The sequence below is a fragment of the Vigna radiata genome, chromosome 5 (assembly GCF_000741045.1).
Source record: "Vigna radiata var. radiata cultivar VC1973A chromosome 5, Vradiata_ver6, whole genome shotgun sequence".
Taxonomy (NCBI): domain Eukaryota; kingdom Viridiplantae; phylum Streptophyta; class Magnoliopsida; order Fabales; family Fabaceae; genus Vigna; species Vigna radiata.
In genome coordinates, this window is record NC_028355.1 from 9034806 (window position 1) to 9046468 (window position 11663).

An 11663-nucleotide genomic window follows, 5' to 3' on the forward strand; every position below is an offset into this window, starting at 1 on the left:
TTTGAGTTTCAGAAGCATATTTCCCCAAGTCCAACTACTAAATGCTTCTCCTTTAATCTTTCACTATCACGAAATATTCAATAGAAAATTAAATCTAGCACTCTATCTGTATGGTTACATGTCCAATGTAATAGACCCGTTTGATATAGTCTATAACCTTATCCAACACCATGTTTTCATCTGCTTCACGTCTGATTTTAACATGAGAAGCTAGTAAAAACTTTCCGACTGTAATGGCCCATATGTGCAGTTCATGAACAACCACTATGTCTTCGATATCCAACATCCCATTTCTAGCTTAGTAGCATTTATCTCACGAGGCGTGCCTGATGAGTCGATATTTTATTGATTTAACTTAGTTTATTGTGCTAGAATTAATTAGGGAATTGTGCTTAATTGTCCGGTATTTTCCCGTTTCTGTTAATTGTGCTTAATTAGACTGAAAATTCTAATTTTAATTAATTTGAATTTTCTGAGCTAATTATTTGCATTATTATTTTCAGGGAAAATTGTGGAAATTCAATTTGGGACATTTGGGGTGCTATCAAATAATTCAAGACTCTTCACTTGGACATTTCAAATTTGATTATTTTTAATTAAACTTGTACACTTTTGGGTCAATGTTGACAAATTTATGATGGGCCCAAATAGTAGAGGACACATGGCCTAGGGTTTCTTTTTTTTTAGGATGGACCCCACCCATTTTATTAAGGACACACGACCCTAGCAAAAGGAAAGGAGCCGTCATTTTTATGACAGTGGTTTGCAACATTTCTCGGGGAGTTGAGAGCAATGTAGCTCATGGTTTTTTTGGCATGGGTTGAATGATAAATGGTTATCTTCTTTTCCTTTCAAGGTGTGAATGTTTATTTGGGAAGGAAGCACGACTTTTATATGCATATAGGAAACAGTGTTGTAGGCTGCCACACTTATTTTGTTTATTTTTAAATTACCGTTGCTTGATGAGAGGAAAAATGGGAGACGGAACTGTGCTAGATGTTTGTTTGTTATGGTGTTGGGTTTAGTATTTTCTTTTACTTTAATGTTGTCTAATATGTTTGGTCTTGTTACTTTAATTTTCATGATAGCTTAAATTAGTTTGGTTGGTCGTTAGTGATATTCCTTGCTTCCTTGAGATTTATCGGACTATCTTTATGTTTATTCTACTCTGCCAGGAACTCTATGAAATCTGACTGTGTTCTTGCAACGGGTATACGCTTAGTTGCCTAGTTGGTGATTGCATCTTCGCTTAGTTGATCAATCTGTATAGTGGATGGAATAGGTGTATTGCGTTCGCTTAGTTCGTAATTATGATAGCATGATTATCCTTCGCTTAGTCGGTTAGCTGCGTTGGATTAGAGGCTAGAGTAGTTTATTCATGAGACTCTTGTACTTTAATTGTCATATTGTTGCTCTTATTTGGCTCAATATTTAATTTGTTGTGTGCTTGCGATTGAGTATACGCTTAGTTTCCTAATCGGTGTTTAATCTTTGCTTAGTTGATTAGACTGTATGGTGCATGACTGATTAGATTTGCGCATTGCATTTTCTTAGTTTTCAATTTTGAAGACCGAATTAGCCTTCGCTTAATTGGGTGATTCGTGTTGGATTTGGATTAGAGTAGTGTGTACTTGTCGTTAATCTGTGATTGGAAGCATAGTAATTGAGTTAATGACCGACCATTTTTACATCTGTATTTGATTTCGTTTTTATGTTTCTATCTACATTTCAGTTTTACATTTCTGTCTGCATCCGTCTTATGATTTTGTTCATCCGCATTCACAAACCTTTTGCAACCCCCCACTTCGTGTTTGACCTGATTTTCAAACCACATTTGGTCCTTGAGAGACGACCTAGGAGTCATTAAATTTTGCATGGGGTGCGACACCCATCAAAATTTTGACGCCGTTGCCGAGGACCAACGGTTCAGTTTTAGGTCTTTGTTGTGTTAGTGTGTGTTGTGTTTTGCCTTATGTTGTGAGTGTGATGTTCTGTTTTGTTTGTGGTGTAATGTGTGTTGCATTTAGGTAACTTTAGTTGTATATTTTCATTGCATTCTTCTTTTCCCCCCTTCTTTCTACATGTCTGCCTATTTTGATTTTGTGGATACTGCTTATTCTGCCTGTGCCTATGAGTATGATTCTACTCCTGCATGTTACTCTGATTATGGTTGTCATACTGATTTTTATGCTGAGAACAATATGACTCATCCTCTGACTCATGAGAATGCTCTTTGGGAGTCAGTTACACATTATGAGGATGATGATCATTGCGTTTTCACCACTGGACTGATACATTTGCTGCCTAAGTTCCATGGTTTTGTAGGTGAATGCCCATTTGAACATTTGGAGAGGTTCCAACTCATTTGCTCTGTAATGAAACCTCCACATGTCCCGAATGATCGCATTTTCTTAAAGGCATTCCTGCATTCAGTAGAAGAAGCAGCATGAGAGTGGCTTATTCATCTTCCACCAGAATTCAGGGCCAATTGGGAAGATCTTAAGCATTTGTTTTTGGACAGATTCTCCCCAACTCAACATCATTTTGATTCATATAGCAACGATCCTGGGTGGAATGATCCTAACCTGGGATGGTATGGTATTTCACAGCACTAATATCAAGAACCACCATTCTAGAATGCTTGTATGCCCCCACCTGTCCAGGAACCACAGCAGCTGCAGTTTCATGAACCTGCCCAATTAGCTCCTCAACCTTCTACTTCTAAACCTATATTGGAGGAGTTACTGAGGCAAATGACCATGCAGAACATTGAGTTCATGCAAGAAACTAGAGCATCCATTCAAAGCTTGTATGATCAGATAGGACAGATGGCCATTCAGCTTGCTCTGGAACAGTTTCAACATTTTGAGGATTTGTCATTTCAGACTGTTCAACTTCCTACATTGGAGGAGTTACTAAGGCAGATGACTATGCAGACCATGCAGTTTCAGAAAGAGACCATGTAGTTTCAACAAGAGACTAGAGCTTCCATACAGAGCCTCATTAATCAAATGGGTCAGATGGCTACTCAGCTAAACCAGGTGCCATAACCCTCAGATCTGTGAAGTAGATGGTTGTGCCTTCTAAGCCAACTCCTACACCTACAACCACACCTGCCGCTTCTCATAGGACGGAGGACCAGTCTGGTCCACGCAGGACATTTGAGGTGGGTGGATCTTCTTCCTCTACCGATGGTTCTTCTTCTCCAGGTGGACCTTCTCCTTCTTCCACCACCACCACCACTAGTGCATCTTCTCCTTTGCATGATCGGCTTATCCCTCTTCTCTTCCTTTCAAGGGCGATTCCTAGCAAAAAGGTGGAAGAGGTGGATAGGGAAATATTGGAGACCTTCAGGAAAATAGAGGTGAACATACCTCTACTTGATGCAATCAAACAAATTCTTGGGTATGCCAAATTCTTGAAGGAGCTATGCACACACAAGAGGAAGATAAAAGGTAATGAAAGGATCAACATGGGTAGGAATGTATCTGCGCTTATTGGTAAGTCGGTCCCGCACATTCCTGAAAAGTGCAAGGACCCATATATATTTTGCATTCCTTGTGTGATTGGAAACAATAAATTTGAGAATGCCATGCTTGATTTATGTGTTTCTATTAATGTCATGCCTATGTCTATCTATAAATCTTTGTCTCTTGGTCCTTTACAACCTACGGGTGTGGTCATTCAATTGGCCAATAAGAGTGTTACCCACCCTACAGGTTACATAAAGGATGTCTTAGGTGTTGGTGAATTGATCTTTCCTGCTGAATTTTATGTTTTGGAGATGGAGGAGGGATTCTCTCATGGATCCGCTCCCATTATCTTAGGCAAGCCATTCTTAAAAACAGTCCGAACCAAGATTGACGTGTATGCTGGAACTTTATCCATGGAAGTTGCTGATATTGTGGTTCATTTTAACATTCTCGATTCAATGAAGTTCCCAGCTGAGGACCATTCTGTTTTTAGGATTGACATGTTGGATGACATTACTGACAAATATGTTGTTGATGAGTTTGATTCTTTGCATGAGAAAGAACATTCTTTTCTATCTTCTGTACATCCATGCATTGAATCTGAATTTGAATCAGGATGTGAAAATGATGTTGATATTGTGGTGGATTTTGTGCAGCCCAACAGGAAAGATTGGAGTACAAGGTTAGACGATGCTCTTTGGGCCCACAGGACTGCATACAAAGCACTCATAGGGATGTCTCCTTATCGGGTTGTCTTTGGAAAGGCATGTCATCTACCAGTTGAGATTGAGCATCGGGCATACTGGGCTGTGAAGACTTGCAACTTCTCCATTAACCAAGCTAGAGAGGAAAGGAAGTTGCAACTGAATGAATTAGATGAGATCCGATTGGAGGCCTATGAGAACTCGAAGTTCTACAAGGAGAGGACAAAGAGGTTCCATGATAGTTCTATTGTTAGAAAGGACTTCGAGGTTGGCCAACAGGTTTTATTGTACAACTCTAGGCTCGGCCTGATGAGTGGTAAGTTGAGATCAAAGTGGATTGGACCTTTTGTTGTGACTAATGTTTATCCTTATAGTGCAGTTGAGATTCAAAGTCCTTCCACAGCTAAAAGCTTCAAGGTGAATGGGCACAGATTGAAGCATTTCCTCAGCAATCCTTCTTTGTTGGACGCAGTGGTGGAGGAGACGTCTTTGGTCCACCCACCTATCCTTCCCTTTGACTCAGGGAGTATCTTTCCTCCTTCCCTTCTCACTTTTATTGCACCTTGTCCATATCTTTTGACTGTTCTGATTGTTCATCTGATGATTGTGACACACTAAGGACATTGTGTAGTTTAAGTGTGGCCTATTGGGGGAGATTATGATTTTTCTTTGATTAGTTTATGTTCTTTGCGTTAAATTTTTTGTTTTCTAGGTAGTTTTTGTTTTATCTTGTGTACAATTTTGCATGTTTCTCTTGATTTCTGAACTTTGTTTAGGTTGTAGATGTATCTTTCACTTCATTGATACTATGATTTGTTGGAAATCCATGCTTTTCTTTGCTTGGAAGATGATTATGATGTTTGAGAGGTTGATTTGATTGTGACAATTACCCTGTGTGAGATTTGAGCCACTTGATATTCTTTCTTGTGTGTGATATGTCTCTTGATTGCTTGCACATATGCCTTGGCTTGATTCTTTTTGATGATTCTTGATTGATATGCATGTTTGGAAGTGATAAAGGCAATTTTGTTGTTGGGCCTCTCTAGCTAGATGAGCCTACCCTGTTTTGATTCTTTGATAGCCCTTTTGAGCCTATACTTTCCCCATTTCTTTATTATGAAGCTCATACACTAGCCCTATGTGAAAAACCATGTTTACCTTAACCTTAGGGAATTTTGGAGCTTTGGAATTGTTTTGTGAATAAGTGTGGTCTCCTGGGAGATTATGATGAATTGGCTAGTTGGTTCCTCTTCTTGTTTTTTTTTTGTATATATGTTGTGTATCTTGTCTCTTGAAGTTGTGTTATGAAAAGAGAGATAAAAAAAGAGACAAGATGAAAAAAAAAGAGAGAAAAATACAGAAAAATGAGAAAAATAAAAAAAAAAATTAAAAAAAAAATTGTGTGAATGATTGTTGACTCACTGGCAAGTGTATCAGATCGTGCAAGTAATATAATTGGTAATGCCCGATATCGTTCTTCCCAAGAGACTCGAAAGGATCGTTCGTGTGAATTAAAATCGTAAGACTTGTAGAGAAAAAATTAATTGTTGTGGATGCAAAGATAGAAAATAAACATGCAATGTGTTTGATTCAATTGACGAAAAAGATTTTGGATGAATGGAGTTGTTGGGGCTTTACAATTTCATCTTAATCGCTCCCTCTTATCTACTCCTCTTGTTTAATGTGCTTGATTATCTAATTGTTATGCAAACTTTCTTGGCCTACCCTTAACCCGATCCCTTGGCGAAAAGAGCCTATTACTAATTACCAGCTTGCTATCCCTAGCCTCCCCTAGCAATTAATAATGCATTAAGAACAGAAGCAAAAACAATTAATAGGTTGGTATTGCTTAATCAAGGAATTTCTCACCAGTTCATGATAGTACTGTACGTTCCCATATCAATAGAGACAAACAACAACTATCAAATGAGTTAAACGATAAAAACATTACGCGTAGATGAGAACCTAACAATTGACAATCAAAGGATATGAAGAATCATATAAATAAACAAGAGTTTCAATAAAAGAGAGTTTCAAAAGATTACATTGTTTCCCCCAACAACAAAAGGGTTTAGTTCACCATTGTCATGNTGAACNTAGATGAAAATAATGGAAGAATGGAAAAGCAAACCCTAGATAAGANGAAAANGAGCCTAANCATCCAAGAGATCCTCTCTAGAGAGTGAAAATTAGGTCTGGCCGCCCTCTTCTTTCAAAAGAATGAGAATGAAATTGTAACAGGTCTATTTATAGCTAAGGAGCGTCAAAGAAAACAGGCCCAGGCCCAGCGGACAACCGCCCGGCGGCACACTTATGCCGCCCGGCGGTTTGCCTCTAATCGCGCCACCGCCGGGTGGCAGGGGGCCACCATCCGGTGGTAAATTTTGCCGCCGAGCGGTTTCTTGACTCTTCTTTTCTTCAATTTTCTTCATTTATCTTGAGTCTAAGACCTTCATCTTCAACCCCAATCTTCACTTTCATCAAAATTACTACAAAAGAATGGAAAACAAGCATAATATCGCTAAAAACAGCTTTTGACTCTCGACTGACTCATTTATTTAGTTTTACTTGATTTTAAGCTCGTTCTAAGTCTTAAAGGGTGTAATTTGGTCTAAATTGACATATGAAAATAACTTTTTTTCAACCGTTATCACAAACCCAAACTTAGAACTTTGCTTGTCCTCAAGCAAACAAAACAAAACAGCAAACAAAACAAAGCTTGGCTTTCTACTCATTCATCCAATAATTCAACATTCCTAAAGTACATGACAAGAACTTCTCAACTTCAGATCTTCAATGAAATCAAATCAAGATGCACACATGCTTCTAATTCAGTTCATTTCACAAGTTACTCAACAGATGTTACACATTATGAAGGATCAATCCACTAAGCAAAGATGCAATCATGAAATTTGGCAATTCTCACCAGGCAAGTGTTTCACTCAATCACTCAAGTGTTTAGGGTAACACTCCAACACTCTATCACTCACAAGTCACATGAAACAAAATTGCCATTCATCTAAAACAACCAAAATTCTTACATGCAAGTGTCATCAAAAGGACTTTTCCAAGGCTTGTAATGAGGCTGGGCTAACAAGAAAATTGGTTTTTCTGGAATGCAAAGTCCTTGAGTTAAGAGAGCTATCATAATATTCAACATTCAAGAACAACTTTCTTCCTCACCAATCTCACTCATTCCCAACTTTTCCCCATTTCTTTTGCACCGAGCTCATCTTCATGCTTTTTCTTCTTTTCTTTTTCTTTTTCTCATGTATTTTTCTTTCACAACTTTTGAGCTCAATGCTTTTCAATTGCCATTCAATTTCCCCCATGCAACCCCAAACTTGAACCTTTTCATCACATACAANNAAGCTCATCCCAACTCANGGTNANGAATTTNNAGACAAGGGTTCACATCCTGTTTAAGGCTAAGGTTCAAAAAGGGTATAATATTTTCAAGCACTTTGGGTGAAAATTTGGCTAGAGAAGGGTTTTCAAAAATGGCCTTGATCATATGACATTCACATGTAATTCAATCAATCATCCAGATTAAGGCAATATCATTCATGCTTTCCTGTGAACAATACATACAACAATGAAAAATCTGGAGCTCAATACCTCACACAACATGCTTTCTCACAAACTATTCATTCATACATCCTGCTTAGCATCATAACCACAATCATAATTCCTCACTCATCTGTTTTACAGAATATCAACATGCAATGCACTCAATTATCATCCACATCAAACCATCATCAAATAGGCTCCTCATGCAAATTATTCAGTCAAACATCTTCAGAAAAAGTATTCAAGCCAAGCATACACACTGAAAATAAAATTCAACCTATTCCCAGAATTTAAATGCAAAGGTAAAAGAGAGAATCTAGGTTGCCTCCTAGTAGCACTTGTTTAACGTCGCGAGCCTGACCCAAACCTGTTTAGCACTTGTCAGTAAGTGCAAATCTTTCCAACACCCATGAGTAAGTGTACTTCCTGCGTTCTCCAGTAGTTCCACAAAATTTTGCATCCCCCAGTAGATGCCACCCAAAAATAGTTCCAAAAATTCAAAAATTACATGTTCAACAAAAACATAAAACAAAATAAATAAAAAATTGTTCAAAAATACAAAAAGTGTTTTCCAGCAAATCAACTCTTCTTCTTCATACTGGGATCTTCATCATCCCACTTGCTCAACTTTCTTCTTTCCACCTTTCGAATTCCTGTGGAGTAAGGCCTTCTAATCTCTACCATTCCCTCCTCCTTAAGCTTCCTATTCACAATCCATTTCTTGTTTTTAAATCGCACTGACATGCCACGCATGAATGATGTGTCTTCTGAAGGGATTGATTCCTCTATGCTTTCTTTCTTTTCCTCGAGAATTTGCAAAACATGACAATTGTTACGATATTCAATACCTGTGATGTTTTCTTCTTTTGCAGCTTCTCTTCTGGCCCTTTTGTATTTGGCTCTTCTTATCGCTCTCATCTTGGTTTCCTCAGAGCCATAAATTAACATTACTTGGTCATGATCTCTTAGCTTTATTCCTCCCTCATGGATACGTATGACCATCTTAGAAGTCCTCATGAAAGGTCTTCCCAATATTATCGGAATTCTTCCCTCATTGGCTATGTCCACAACTAAAAAGTCAAGTAAAAATTCCAACTCATTAATTTGGACAATTGCATCTTCCACCATATCGATTGGCTTCTTAATAGATCCATCCGCAATTGTTAGGGTAGTTTTTGCGGGTTTTAATTTTAGCCCTCCAATCCTTTTGAAAGCACTAAAAGGCATCAAATTAACACTTGCTCCGGAATCAATTATGGCTCTCCCTATGTCCACATCATTGATCACACAAGGAAGCGTCAAAGTCCCTGGATCCTTCAATTTTTGCGGATGGTCCTTCTTTCTAGGCGTAACCAACCTGCCTTGATCGCCTTCATCATCAAGATCAATCACCTCTCCCAGATAATACTTGATTCTCTTGTCATACTCAGGAATTCGTGAGGATGCTCCAAGAGTAACAGTTACCTGATTGAAAATTTCTCTAAATGGCTCTTGGTAACTGTCTTTTACCTTCCCTTTTTCTCTTCTATTTTCTCTTCTTGGTTCTTCTATTCATTAACCTCATGATCATGCATTCTTTCCTCATCTTCATCATCACTGCTCCCAATTTCAATTATCTCCTTTGCTGACTTCCTTTTTCTCCTTGTCATAACCACTTTGCATTCATCCTTAGGGTTAACATCAGTATTAGTCCTAAACTGATTTTTTTCTATGGTTTCTATTCTTTTTGACAACTGCCCAATTTGTGTTTCCAATGACCTGAAGCTAGCTTGATCACTATTTAGCTGAGACTCATAGACTTTGAAGAATTTATCAAATCGGTCACTAAGGTCTCTGATTGTCTCTGTCAAGCTGCTGACTTTCTGCCATAAAGGTGATGGTTGTTGCTGCCGAAAGCCTCCTACAGGTCCAGAAGAATTATTCTGATGTTGCCCAACACTGGGGTCATTCTTCCAACCTTGGTTGGAACTGCCTTGGTTGAAAGCACCTTGCTTGTACGGAAACTGGGCTCCCGTGTAGTTAACATCATGCTGCAACTCCTCGGGAAAAGCACATTGACCATTGATATGGTCTCCACCACATAAGTTGGAAAGTTGCTGGGTCTGAGAAACGTTTCTTACCCCCATTGGAAATTCAGCAAGGATCTTTGTCAGCTTGTCCAATTTCTGGGTTAGGAGATGATTTTGGGCCACCATTGCATCGTTAGTAGGGAGATGCAAGAGTCCTCCCTTCTGCGCGCCTCTCTCACTGTGTACTACTTCACTCATGGCCATGCTCTCAATCAGATCATATGCCTCATCTTCAGTCTTGGTATTTATGCTGCCTCGAGCGGAAACATCTATCGTCATTTTAGACTGAGTATGGAGGCCCCCAGGAATGCAAGTAGATATGAAGTCTTATCAAGTCCATGGACAGAAGTCTTTCTTAAAAAGCCTTTAAATCTATCCCATGCATGGCCCAAAGTTTCCTCCATTGCTTGTTTGTAGGTAGAGATCTCTAACTTCCCTTGATTAATCTTTGTTGGAGGGAAGAACTTGTTCACAAATTTTGCTGCCAACGCATCCCAATTTCTGAAGGTGCCTTCCTCGAACGAATGCAACCAAGCTTTGGCGTTTCCTCCAAGAGAGAAAGGAAATAGACTGAGTCTAACCCTGTCGTCAGAGACTCCATGTATCTTCACGGTATTGCAAATCTCACTAAAAGTGGTTAAATGATCATATGGATTTTCATTTCACATTCCGTGAAACTGATTGCTCTGAACAAGCTGAATAAGAGCAGGGTTCATAACCATATTGGTTGCATTGTCTATAGGCAACGCTATGCCGTTGAAGTCCATAGGACCCACCATGTTGGATGCGTCCCCAAGTGTACGCCTAGGATGTGGTTGGTCCGCCATCTCCTCAGTATTCTGTGCAGAGGTCTCAAAAGAAGAGTGCAAAAGTTCCTCAGGAGAAGGAAAGTTTTCACTTGCAAGAGTCCTTCCAAAAGAGGTTGCTGGTCTTTTCTACGTCTAGTGTGTATTGTTTCCTGCATACACAAGAAACACACCCTAAAAGCACTTTTACAGAAAATAAAATCAAACAGAATAAAAGTAAATAATTACAAACAAGTCAAATGTCAATCAATTCACACTACTAAAAATAACCTCGAGTCCCCAACAACGGCGCCAAAAACTTGTTGACTCACTGGTAAGTGTACCAGATCGTGCAAGTAATATAATCGGTAATGCCCGATATCGTTCTTCCCAAGAGACTAGAAAGGATCGTTCGTGTGAATTACAATCTTAAGACTTGTAGAGAAAAGATTAATTGTTGTGGATACAAAAATAGAAAATAAACATGCAATGTGTTTGATTCAATTGACGAAAAAGACTATGGATGAATGGAGTTGTTGGGGGTTTACAATTTTATCTTAATCGCTCCCTCTTCTCTACTCCTCTTGTTTAATGTGCTTGATTATCTAATTGTTATGCAAACTTTCTTGGCCTACCCTTAACCCGATCCCTCGGCGAAAAGAGCCTATTACTAATTATTGGCTTGTTATCTCTAGCCTCCCCTAACAATTAATAATGCATTAAGAACAAAAGCAAAAACAATTGATCGTCCTACCCCCTATCCCTAGGTTGGTATTGCTTAATCAAGGAATTTCTCACTAGTTCATGACAGTACTGTATGTTCCCGTATCAATAGAGACAAACAACAGTTATCGAATGAGTTAAACGATAAAAGCATTAAGTTCAGATGAGAACCCAACAATTGACAATCAAAGCATATGAAGAATCATATAAATAAACAAGAGTTTCAATAAAAGANANNTTCAAAAGATTACATTGTTTCCCCCAACAACAAAAGGGTTTAGTTCACCATTGTCATGGTGAACTTAGATGAAAATAATGGAAGAATGGAAAAGCAAACCC

General features: G+C 38.7%; 1 pseudogene; it reads right to left on the minus strand.

Annotated features, from left to right (window-relative positions):
- Positions 1–94: 94 nt before the first annotated feature.
- Positions 95–11663, minus strand: part of LOC106760279 — a 15858-nt pseudogene continuing 4289 nt past the window's right edge.